The 12,318-nt window shown below is 45.7% G+C and overlaps 1 long non-coding RNA gene across 1 annotated transcript; it reads right to left on the bottom strand.

The window, feature by feature from the left end:
* Positions 1–6,329: 6,329 nt before the first annotated feature.
* Positions 6,330–7,071, bottom strand: LOC138473594 (uncharacterized). The gene is made up of 2 exons (XR_011268803.1): positions 6,894–7,071; positions 6,330–6,790 (listed from the first exon to the last, which is right to left on the bottom strand). It is a non-coding gene; the product is annotated as an uncharacterized lncRNA (long non-coding RNA).
* Positions 7,072–12,318: the final 5,247 nt, after the last annotated feature.

Here is a 12,318-nt window from a genome sequence, read left to right as displayed (position 1 = left end):
TTGCAGCTGATCACGCTCTGCTGCCTTTCAGCCTCCGCCCTTGCCCTACCGGGCTTTCTACATTGCAGCTGATCAAGCTCTGCTGCTGTCCAGTCTCAGCCCTTGTCCTCTGGGCTCCCTGCTCTGCAGCCTGCCTCACTCCGGCTGCCTACAGCCCTTGTCCTCTGGGCTTCCTACTTTGCAGCTGATCACGCTCCGCTGCTTACTACCTACCTTTTTCCGCTGGGTTCTCGGCCTAGCAGCCCTCTACAGTCCTCTGCAACCTTCTACGGTCAGCGGCCCTGCCCCTCAGGGCTCACTCCTTGCTGCCCGGCCCTTCTGGGTTCCTTGCCGTGCAGCTTGCTTTACTCTGCTGCCCTAAGCCCTTTCCCTCTGGGCTTTCTACCTTACAGCCCTACTCCTGTGGGCTTGCTCATTGCTTTCCTGCTCCTCTGAGCTCTCAACCTTGTTCCTTACTGTCCTCTGCTATCCTATCCTGTTACATGACTTTCCCTTCATTTCCTTCTGCTAGTTTGCTATCAACCTCCTTTTCCTGGATTTGTCTGTAAGTATCTTCTCTTGTCCTGTTTGTAGACCCTTTTGTACAGAGCTTGTCTGTTGGTTCCCATCAGTCAACCTCTGCCCCTTCCCTTGTCTCGTTTCTACATTACAGACACCCATAGCTGCTGTTCCAAGTCATGAGCAAACAGTGTGGGCCTCTGTTGTAGCAAACTGTGCAGAAGGCTTGAGTATTTCCTAAGGTTCGTGGAATACTCTTTTCCTATATCTGCATACACCCCAAGAGGGAATTCATTCTGTACCTTTCCTTGCTACTCTTGCCTACTCTTTGTTCTCTTTCCTTTCAGCTGTGTGTGTGCTTCTCTGTCCACTTTATTTAGGCACAACCACCCAAATCCTTTTTGGGTGTCCTGTGCCACTCTTAATAGAGTGCCATCCCTGACAGAATGCAAGAGCCAAAAATTTCTTGTTCCATAGGCCGGAAAAGGCACACACAGACCAAAGATGCTTTCCTTTCGGGTTAAGAAACCTTTGCATAAACCTATGGTTTCCCTAAAGACAGCAAACAAGGACCTTAGTCTAAAGGACAGTCTCGCCTTAGTAAACAAAGATTTACAAGCACGGTACTATACTCACTGGCTAGCTGACCCTTCTTCCATGTACAATTATTATGACATTTGCGACTATGACCCGCAGTCCTTATCTGTTGCAGAGCTACAGCAAGATAATGAATTCTTACAGATCTTGTTAAACCAAACAGTGAAAAACACTCCTGCGTCTTCTGACAAGCCTTCTAACACCGCAACAGCCAAGGATATAGCACTCATTGTGGGAGACTCTAAACCAGAATACGCTGTTGCCAGAGTGATATGCACAAGGTCAGCTTGGCAAGCTCCCCAGAATGCTGGAAACCCTTATTTGACAGGACAAGGCAGTCATTATCCTGAGGTTTGTGCATCTGGTCCTGGGTACAAAAGACCTATACTAACCATCGGTTTTCTTAATGCTTCCACAGTATCTACTAACCACAATAACCCTAAGGTCAGTCTTCCCATTGCTACAACCAAATTTTCTGCCACACCAGCTTCAGAAGCTTTAGATCAAACTAATGATACTTACCTGCTACACGAACAACTCCTACGCCTTAAAAGAAAGACCGAAGACCTCTATGATGACTTTGTTTATTTGCATTACAAGAATCTTATGAAGGGACACAAGTCACCAGACCATCTGACACTATGTCCAACACCTGACATCTTATCTTTAGAGATCGACATGATAAGGCCTGGAATTGCCACGCAGAAAAGTATACAGACTTATACCAAGCAGATGGAAGACCTAAATATAGCATATGTATCCCTTCTAAAGACTGACACAGCTCTTTCACCTTCCAGCCACAGAAACTCAGGTTGTTGTACTGACAGAAAAGAATTAACTCCTCCGGTGGGTCAAATCACTCACACAGCCATTACACCACAAAACAAGGGTGGTCTTCTGATTGGAAATCCCTCTGAGTCAAAGGATGGTTCTGCCCTCACCCTTGCCTTTTGTCCAGTACTCACACTTACAACCTCTTCTGGAATGACAACGTCAGCTGAGGAGACTGGCGCAGTTCACACCGAGTATGCTGAGTTGGCAAGCGGGGCTTGCCAAAGTGTGGCTGTGCTATTAGACAACACTCCTGAGCAATCAACATCTCCAGTTTCTTCGATACCCCCTGAATCGCCAGTGGTTGTGGTACCCGATCTACCAGTGGTTGCAACACCTGAACTGTCTGTAGCTGCTACAGCACCTGTACTTCCAACTGCAATTCATGATCTTCCTGATGTTGTGGCTCCTAAACTCCCTGCCACATTTGAGTCTCATGAGATGCCTGCTGCAAATCTTGAGGTTGCTTTAGCTACTGTGATTCCTGAAGCTACTGCTAATTCTGATGCTCCCGATGCCCAGATTTCTACTTCCTTCGCAGCTGTGCTAGCTGCAGCAGAATCCTCTGCTACACAACCTGATCCCGCAGCACCTTCTCTTCCTGATCCTACATCCACCATGCTAACTGTTGCAAAGTCAGCGAAGGGTTTCCCTGTTATGACTACTGCTCCAGTTGTTCCTGCTGGTGTATCTATAGCACTAAGACTGCCAGACTCTACTCTACCAGTCTCAGGTGCGTTCCAGCCCGCTGGTTCTCTCATGGCACTCACACACCCAGTTGCTACAGCCTCGATACTCTCTACAGCCATTCAAGATCTCACTGCTGCTGTAACCTCTGAACTGTCTACTAATCATGGGGAAACCGCCGCTGTGACTCCTGAACTCTCTGCGGCTAACCCTAACGTTGTCATGGCTGCTCCGGATGTCTTGGAAAACCTTCCTAAAGCTACCAACTCTGCTGTACCTATGTCTCCACCTTCCAGCATCATACTGTTGCCCGTCAAAGCACAATCTATCATGGAGCCTGCAGCAGTTTTTCGCAGTTCCTCTCTTCATGCACACACAGTTGGGGTTGTGTTCCAAAGACTTCGTCTTTTCTGATTTCTACATCTAAAGTTCAGAACATTTGTACTGTCTCCGTCATTCAAGACTCTCACCTTGCAACCTTAAACCGTTTCTGGTGCTTCATGATGTGCCTTTTTGGATTAAGACTCTTGTACGGTGTGACAGACATTCTTCTTGTAGGTCGGTCTTCAGGGAGCCTGGAGAGGGGCCTGGAGAGGGGCATACTGTCATGCCTGCGCCATGGGCGCATCCATTTGCGCTCAATATGGACTATTTGTTTATCATTTATTTACAACAGACTCTTGGATCAATCTAAATTTACTTTGGGGACTTTATTTCCCATTTGCGAGACTTTGGTGCTTTATTATTTTTTCCAACAAACTACGCATACCACAATGCACTTGGCTTTAAGCATCGATTCCTGGCTGTTCCTATTGGTCATCAAAGGAACTACACCCCCCAGAAGCCCTAGGGATTGGCTTTGCTTCTACCAACTCAGGAACAGAGAAGGAGGTGGCCGATTGTCTGCAGGTGTGCTTAGCCAGGTGCAACCAATTAGCCTGACTCTGTGCTGGGCTAGGCAGTATAAAAGGCTGCTGCCTGCAGTGGCTCAGCCTCTTGCATTGAGAGACCTTCCTCCACCTTTCGTGTCTTTCTACGGATCTTTGTATGCTGTTTACCATCACTCCTGCTTGGACCCTGCCTTGCAGCTTGCTACACCCTGCTGCCTACAGCCCTAGCCTTCTGGGCTCCCTGCCTCAGTCCAGCTCCTCTGGGCTCCCTGCCTTGCAGCCTGTTACTCTTCGCTGCCTACAGCCATAGCCTTCCAGGCTCTCTTCCTCACAGCCCTGCTCCTCCGGGCTCTCCACATTGCAGCCGTTCACACTCTGCTGCCTTCCAGCCTCCGCCCTTACCCTACCGGGCTTTCTACATTGCAGCTGATCACGCTCTGCTGCCTTCCAGCCTCCGCCCTTGGCCTGCCGGGCTCTCCACATTGCAGCCGATCACGCTCTGCTGCCTTCCAGCCTCCGCCCTTGCCCTGCCGGGCTCTCCACATTGCAGCCGATCACGCTCTGCTGCCTTCCAGCCTCCGCCCTTGCCCTACCGGGCTTTCTACATTGCAGCTGATCACGCTCTGCTGCTTTCCAGTCTCAGCCCTTGTCCTCTGGGCTCCCTGCTCTGCAGCCTGCCTCACTCCGGCTGCCTACTGCCCTTGTCCTCTGGGCTTCCTACTTTGCAGCTGATCACGCTCCGCTGCTTACTACCTACCTTTTTCCGCTGGGTTCTCAGCCTAGCAGCCCTCTACAGTCCTCTGCAACCTTCTACGGTCAGCGGCCCTGCCCCTCAGGGCTCACTCCTTGCTGCCCGGCCCTTCTGGGTTCCTTGCCATGCAGCTTGCTTTACTCTGCTGCCCTAAGCCCTTTCCCTCTGGGCTTTCTACCTTACAGCCCTACTCCTGTGGGCTTGCTCATTGCTTTCCTGCTCCTCTGAGCTCTCAACCTTGTTCCTTACTGTCCTCTGCTATCCTATCCTGTTACACGACTTTCCCTTCATTTCCTTCTGCTAGTTTGCTATCAACCTCCTTTTCCTGGATTTGTCTGTAAGTATCTTCTCTTGTCCTGTTTGTAGACCCTTTTGTACAGAGCTTGTCTGTTGGTTCCCATCAGTCAACCTCTGCCCCTTCCCTTGTCTCGTTTCTACATTACAGACACCCATAGCTGCTGTTCCAAGTCATGAGCAAACAGCGTGGGCCTCTGTTATAGCAAACTGTGCAGAAGGCTTGAGTATTTCCTAAGGTTTGTGGAATACTCTTTTCCTATATCTGCATACACCCCAAGAGGGAATTCATTCTGTACCTTTCCTTGCTACTCTTGCCTACTCTTCGTTCTCTTTCCTTTCAGCTGTGTGTGTGCTTCTCTGTCCACTTTATTTAGGCACAACCACCCAAACCCTTTTTGGGTGTCCTGTGTCACTCTTAATTGAGTGCCATCCCTGACATAATGCTTGATTCCAGGAGGAGGGAAAAGTAAATATGTTCATGATTTTGTCAAATAGTACCGTCAAACAATCTACGCACACAATTGGGTTCGCTTTTAGCCCTCCTGGCCAGAGGCACTGGAGTTTTTGAAATTTTGAAACAACTTCAATGATGTCAAACTCAGAGAAAGAGCCCGACCAATTTGGAAGGTTCGAAGCCTGTATAGATCTCCAGGCTTACTAGTGGGCACAAATCATTTCCCAAAGAAGATTTTCCAGACAGTGCCCGAAATTGGATGTAATAGTGAATTTGTGTGCCTATCGATAGTTTAACATAACGGTGTCTTCTTTTAATGCAAAATGCCCAACAACTGCGGCCATTTGCCATGGATTTGATTGTAAGTTCTTTTTAGATCCCAAACCGCGCATACGTTTATGGCGACTCTTAAGGGCATAAAGCATTTCTCTTTTTCTTTCCCAGTTCAAAGTTTCAAAATTGTTGGCAGGTTGCCCTTTATATCTAACACCTATCTTAACCTGCTTTGCCCCAGAGTGCTCAGTGTACTTTCTAATCACCCCACAGAAAATGGTCAGCTCAGTCCAGAAATTTCCCTCATAATTTTTAAAAGTATAATCTCTCCTTCTTTAAGAAATTAACCCATTTATTTTACCACATTTGCATCGGACAATTACATCCACACAGCATTTACATCCACAATACCAACGCACAGCAAAACAGTGCCTTTACCACTCACATCGTCAAGTATTAAGATACAAATGTGTGATCGCTTGCTTCACTTGTTGTAATTTTCGGCTTCAATGCTACATTAAATATCCTTCAGGTGGCAAAGATATCGTCTGTGTTCGGGAAAGTTTTCCAATTTCACCACGACCATGGGATATTCCCCCATTGTTCTGCCATTTAGCATAGCAAGACCCCAATCATGGAATCATTCTGCCCATAATGTGCTCAATTTATTAAATCATTTTTGTTTAGTTATTTCCCTGGGAATTATGTCAGATTGGCCCATTTGCATGTGTTCATCAATGTTATGGTTGCGGGAGCATCTTGAATTAAAATCACCAACAATGAGAATTATGCCTGAGGCATGTTTAACAGTCAAAACAACCTAAACTACCTATTGCTAGGCAGTAAGCCCAAATGCACTCCTACCGAATCTTCGTTCGGGAGTTAAATGTTGACTCTTAGTTGATCAATTGATACTCTCATGTGGAAAGAGTGTTAATTGAGTCTTGACTTTAACAAATTACAAAATAGAAAATACATAACATCAATAAAGGGTAAATCGGGCATGTAAGATCACTTATGTAACCAATTATACAGATCTGGTGCTGACCAATACTTTTTGATACTTTTTAATAGACCTCTCAAGGTCTGTTTTTTCAAACAAATGAACAATGTACAAAAGAATTATTCAGACAATGGTGAAGCATCCAGGAATTCTCATTCCAATTAACAAACAGAGTATATCCTGGTTTGTAAAGGTACATAAATGCAACAAAAGCAGAAAGCAAGTAGCTCAAAGCCTAGCATTATTATTCACATCCTGTAAATGTTCAAAGGGACATGTATACATTTCATTAACCAATTGTAAACCAGCGATATAAATTTAACAAACAGCAATAAGTTCACTCTTGGGGTTTTGTATTGTGAAGTAACACCATTCAGGGAAGCCCCTTTTAATAGGTGACATAGGTAACCAACGCGTTTCGGATCGAATGATCCATCTTCAGGGTGGGGACTTCACTGTTCCTGTATGTAGTAGGGTAGTGATTGTTAAATGCGTTCTAAAAGCCTTTCCTGCGGGGAATTCAAAAGAATAAACATTACCATTTAAGCTAATCAGTGAGGTTAACTGATATAATTTTGAACCGAAATAAGTAGAGAGGTAATGGGTACTAACCTCAATCTGAGGCTGATAAAGTTCCAATTCAGACCCAGTCAACAGCTGTAATGCGCCGGAGGCCGGGAAGTGACAGAATGCGGCCGGGACACCCTATAAGGAATAGTAACAGAGTAATGATCAGACCAAACAGTCGTGAGTCATCTAGATGGTCATAACAAAGTTTTCTCAACGAGCTATGTCTAAGCTATCCACCGAGGGGATAGAAACAGATATTAAATGTATATAGGAGCGCCAGCCTGGTATCTCGCTACGAGATACATGAAGTTCAATGCATCACGCCAAGTGTAAAAAGGCGGGTGCAAAAAAGTGCAGACGCAGGTGCGCCGTCCAAACGGAGTCTAAAGACCTACCTAGGTTGCAGATAAACACCGAGTGAGCCGACCGCTGTAAGCGTAGCGGCTCCACTACGGTAGGCATTAGTTGTTGTCCCGGTAACCCCACGCATGCGCGTTGGGCCAGCCGGGAAATCCGCCATATTGGTGTGGGCCACTCATCGCAGAGAGAGGAGCTCCATAGAGTAATAGGTAAGAGCACCTTGGAATCAATGTAACCCATGTAGCGGGGTCTCTATATTAAATATGTAGAGGAAAGCACTCAAACAGAAATTGATTACTCTGGGATGCGAGTGGGGGCACCACCGCGAAACCAAAAGGATTCGCGGGGTGCCCCCATCTCGCATCAATATAAATGACAATTCCATGGGGGGGTATCTCAGGTGGCCGCATCTCTGTACTAAAAAGAGGTATTGAACTGGCGAGTCAAGCCAATATAGCTATGTGCATTCCTAATCTACTAATCACCAAGTGACAAAGTCATAGAGTAAATGTATCGACAAGTCCATGGTGACGAATCGAGTGGACAAAGAGGGGAATATGTGATATCACACAATCTAGTTGTTAAGGACACAGGCTCTAGGCATGTTTAACAGTCACCCACTCAAGTTTTAACATTAGATGATTAGTTATATTATAATCAGGTACTTTCCCCGCAGGAGGATGAATAATAATCAATAGTCCAATTCAATATTATAGCCATCTAATAATTACACTTGCATTCTCACACAATTATTTCAGCTTGCGGAGGTTGTATTCTGCTATTGGCAAACCACCCTTAGTGCAGCCTCCCAGTCCTTTAATTGCTAGCTTAAGAATACAGGTGTAACCGCCTAAATAGGGTGTTTCTCTCACCAGACCCCCTGCAGCATCTTAATATTGTGATCGATCACAATGTCCTCGGCTATTCCGTTAGCTAAAAAACTGTTATAGCCTCTAGTGTTCCAGGAAAGCAAGCAAAAATATGCCTGACTATGGTGTATGGATGGCACAATTGTAGATGTATGAGGAAGCCGTGCCCAAACTTCTAGGTTCTCCTTATTTGTGGATACCCTAAATCGTTCATGTTCCACCTCCTGCTAATTCAAAAGGTCATTGCCCAATGTAATCTGTAGGTTTATGGTTGGATGAAGAGATCTAACCCATCTCTTTGTGCAGACAAATTGTGATTTGTATTAATATTCCCATTAAGAAGGGAAGACAAGGGCCTTGCCTATTGAAGAGGCAGTCATAAAGCCATCAAACGGAAAGAGTTCAGATATGACAAAATACATTGCATAACTAAAGGCGATTTTAGCTGTAAGCTTGCCCTGCAACACCATGTTTTGATTTGGAAATGTTCGCCAATTCAATGTTCATAGACGCCAGAATTCCCATACTGGGTAGTTTGTGGAAGAGTTGTTAATCACGGCTGTGGTTTAAAGTTCGAAAGTTGGAATCCTTACATCTCACCTCTATACCCAAAACAATAAAGTCGCCAGCCTTGCACACCAGAAGAGAGCAGCGTTCCAGCAAAGGAGGTGATCTTGGTTCGACCTTATGGATGTTACACTGTCCCTTCGAATTCCCACGAATTACTGCAATGGCAGATGCTTCGGTTATTCCCAGATAAAATAATAACACTAAACCAGAAGCACCTGTGTCTAACCCATGAAAATCCAGTGATTTGTGTGACACATATAATCTGCATGCATGTTCTCAAATGTGCTTGTATACGTTGTTTCTATACCTAATATTCTTTGGAGCCTCTTGAATTAAATTGTGGCACAAGAGCAGGCGATCCCATAGAGGCTATTCTTACTCGTCAGCTGTTGATTGGATGGCATATAAGAAAAGCTCTTTCAAGTGTCCTGTTGCAGAGATGACCATGTGTTGGATGTTGTTCTAGCACGAGGTGCTGTGTATTGGAGTTACATGCATAAATAAGCAACACCTATGCTTCTCGCCTATTACAGAGTGCTTAATGGGATTGCCACATTAGGTGAGTCCCTTAACTGGCAAAAGTCCCTTTGCTGGAATATCTAGTTGAGGAATGCTAACCAGATTATGCTCCGGTGTGATTGATTGATTGAATTATTTATAATGTGCATACTAAGCAGAAAGAACTGCATCTAGGCACAGATGGAGGCTAACACATGGGCATGAAAAATGTTACAAGTGAACACGTACTGCCTACTATCACCCCTCTTGAATTGGTTGCTTAGAGAGAAAGATTTTCAAAACTTTGCAAAATTGAAAAAGGGTGTCCTTCCTCTTGAGATCTCCAGGCGACTGTTCCAGAGTTTGGGACCATGAACCGCAAACAGTCTATCTCCCTGAGAAACACATTTGGATGGTGAAGCCATCAACAATAGTTTGTCTGCTAAGCGCAGCATTCGGGCTGGTTGGTACGGCAGTAGTTTGTCAGTAAGGTATTTTGGAGCCAGATTATTCAAACATTTGTAAATTAAGCACAAGAGCTTGAAATCGGTTCTATCACCTACCACCAAACAGTACAAATAGCAACGCTTCATAGAGATTGGCGAAGATTTTGGAAGTTTGTAAATCAACCTGACAGCAGCGTTTGTGTGCCCTCTGTATTTCTGTGGAATGCCTGCTAACATACCATTCCCATAGTCCATTTGAGAATTGACCAGTGTTACTACTACGACAGCATGGTCTGCAGCTGGAATATGTGGGAGGGCAAGCTGTAACAAATGCAAGGAATAGAAAACCGATTGGATGTTTGCTCCAACCTGATTATCAGAGGGGTGGGGGATGAGTTCCCCCATTACATTTTGTCAATTTCCAGGATTTTCAGAATCTAGCATATCAACCAAACTAGAGCTCGGGAAATAGAATATAAATAACCAAACAGGGGATATCTTGGATTTCCAGAATCAATAAGACCATGGAGTGCCGAATCTAGTTGGCCAATCAGGCTAGATCCATGGGTCCCTGTGACCAAACAAGACACAGCAAGTGTCCGTGATATTGATTCTTAGTGTTGAACAAGGGCAAACCCAACATAGAGCTCAATCAGTGGAAGCCGGCAGTCCAGAACCTCAGTCACCAATAGAGGTAGGCCCAGGAAGTCCAAACCTCACCCAGGAGTCCGGGATCTCAGTGACAGAGTAGAGGGAGAAAGTGGAGGACTTTCTGTGGCTGGGACAGAAGAAAAGAGAAGAGATGGGGAGCAGACACGGCATCTGTGATGCATCAGAAAGTGTTCACTGTGATGCTCAAAAGTGCTAATTTACAGACCGGACACGGATCCCATTCCAGCAGATTCTGTGGGTTTACCTCCATTCTCCCTTTACTGGGATTTATGTGTCAAGAATGCACTTCTGCTGGGGCACAATGTCGAATAAGCAAACGTATAATGATACTGATATCCCAGGCAATCAGTTTTGCGAAATGGCCTCACCTCAGCTCACTTCTTTGCCCATGCCCTAGCCCCATCTCCTCACATCGGCCATGATCTGCTTCTGCTCAGACCTGAAGGACCAAGGGCCTGAAACCCTGCCCAGACGGCAGGTAAGCATGCACCAACATGTGTTTACTCACTCTTGTTGCAACAGGCCATCCCCACCTCTAGTCCCTTGTGATGTTCCGTCGTGCGTCCCCCTCTTCTCACATACAGGAGTTGCCGATTTTGCTTGATACTTCTACCCTGCTCCCCCCACCCCCCACACCCCCGTCCAATACTCTGCAGGAGTCTATGCTGATACATTCTGGTTTCACCATTGCCTTTTGCTAATGCTTGGATTTGACTTATATGGACTTCATTGACCCCCAGTGCATCACCCTCTCTCAACTCTCATGCTGGACTTCCCCTGCATCTTGTACTCATGGTGGCCCTGAATCATGCTGTTCCCATTTTCATCTTGAATCCTGGCTTGTATTTGCTGTTCTCTTGCAACATTATGTGTTACTACTGACTTCTGCAATTGTATTCGCTCTCCCCTCTTCTCCACTTTTTCACTGCTCACTCTGTTCTCGCCTCCTCTCCCTTTCTCCCTTTTCCTATCTCCTCCCCTTACTTTCTTCTATGCACTTACTCTATCAGAATTGTCCTTCACCTAGTATGATAGCAACCTTGTTTTCTCTTCCCCCCAGCACTATCTGAAATGTTGTCAGGCCTAGTACGTTAGTCGCTTGTTTTGTTCCTCTCCTCACTTTCTGCACCCTCACCTTTTGTTAATCTCCGGCTCTACCAGAAATGTTGTCAGGCTAGTACAGTAGTCGCCTGTCTGTTTCCATTTCCTTCCCACTGCCCCCCTCTCTTCCTTATCTATGTCTTAGCTCTTGCACTATCTGAAATGTCGCCAGGCCGAGTACGATAGCTAATTTCACATTCTTATTGTTCATGGCCTGTAAGAATGTCATTGTATTTTCCCTTGTTCCCACCCTTGCCTTGAAGTGCTTTGAAACACACTGTGTATGGGCGTTATATAAATAAAATATCATATCATATCAAATTATCTGGCAGGTGTGGTGCCAGCGACTTTCAGGTTTGTCCCACATGCCACAGGTATGCTTTTCTTCCCACTGCTGCCCATTCTCCCTGTGGCACTACTATCAAAATGGCTACATGGCTCTCCTGAGAGGGATTTCCTGGCCTTCTCCATTTTCTGAGGTTTTCCTGGCAGCCCAACAGATGCTGAAAACATAAGTCCCCCCTAGCCCCAGCAGGGGGCAATGTCAGAGATTAGCTAACCTGCCGCTTCGCTAACCACACTCGCTTCACTCAGGCTTTAAATAACCTGGGCACTTGTCAATACATATACCAACATTATTGCTCTTTTTCCATTTGCTACCCTTACTTTCCCCTTTTTGGAAAAAGGGCTGATGGAGACATTTGTTCTTTTGTTGGCATAAACGGCAGCAGGTTTATTATCACAACATTACTAAACACTGCATGTTTGTCATCACTGCAAAACCAAACTTTGTGCAATTGTTCTCCATGTGCTGCAACCAGCCGACTGCTCCATCTCCAAAACATTGCTTCCACCATTTTCCAACCAAGTTCACTCTAGGCCAAAGTTCCCCCAACGATTATTGACTGCACCCTGTCTGCCCTTGCAGGTGATCCTGGGCTGGAGAAGTGC

The sequence above is a fragment of the Ambystoma mexicanum genome, chromosome 8 (assembly GCF_040938575.1).
Source record: "Ambystoma mexicanum isolate Mex_15411 chromosome 8, UKY_AmexF1_1, whole genome shotgun sequence".
Lineage (NCBI taxonomy): Eukaryota > Metazoa > Chordata > Amphibia > Caudata > Ambystomatidae > Ambystoma > Ambystoma mexicanum.
This window is presented reverse-complemented; position numbering and strand designations above follow the sequence as displayed.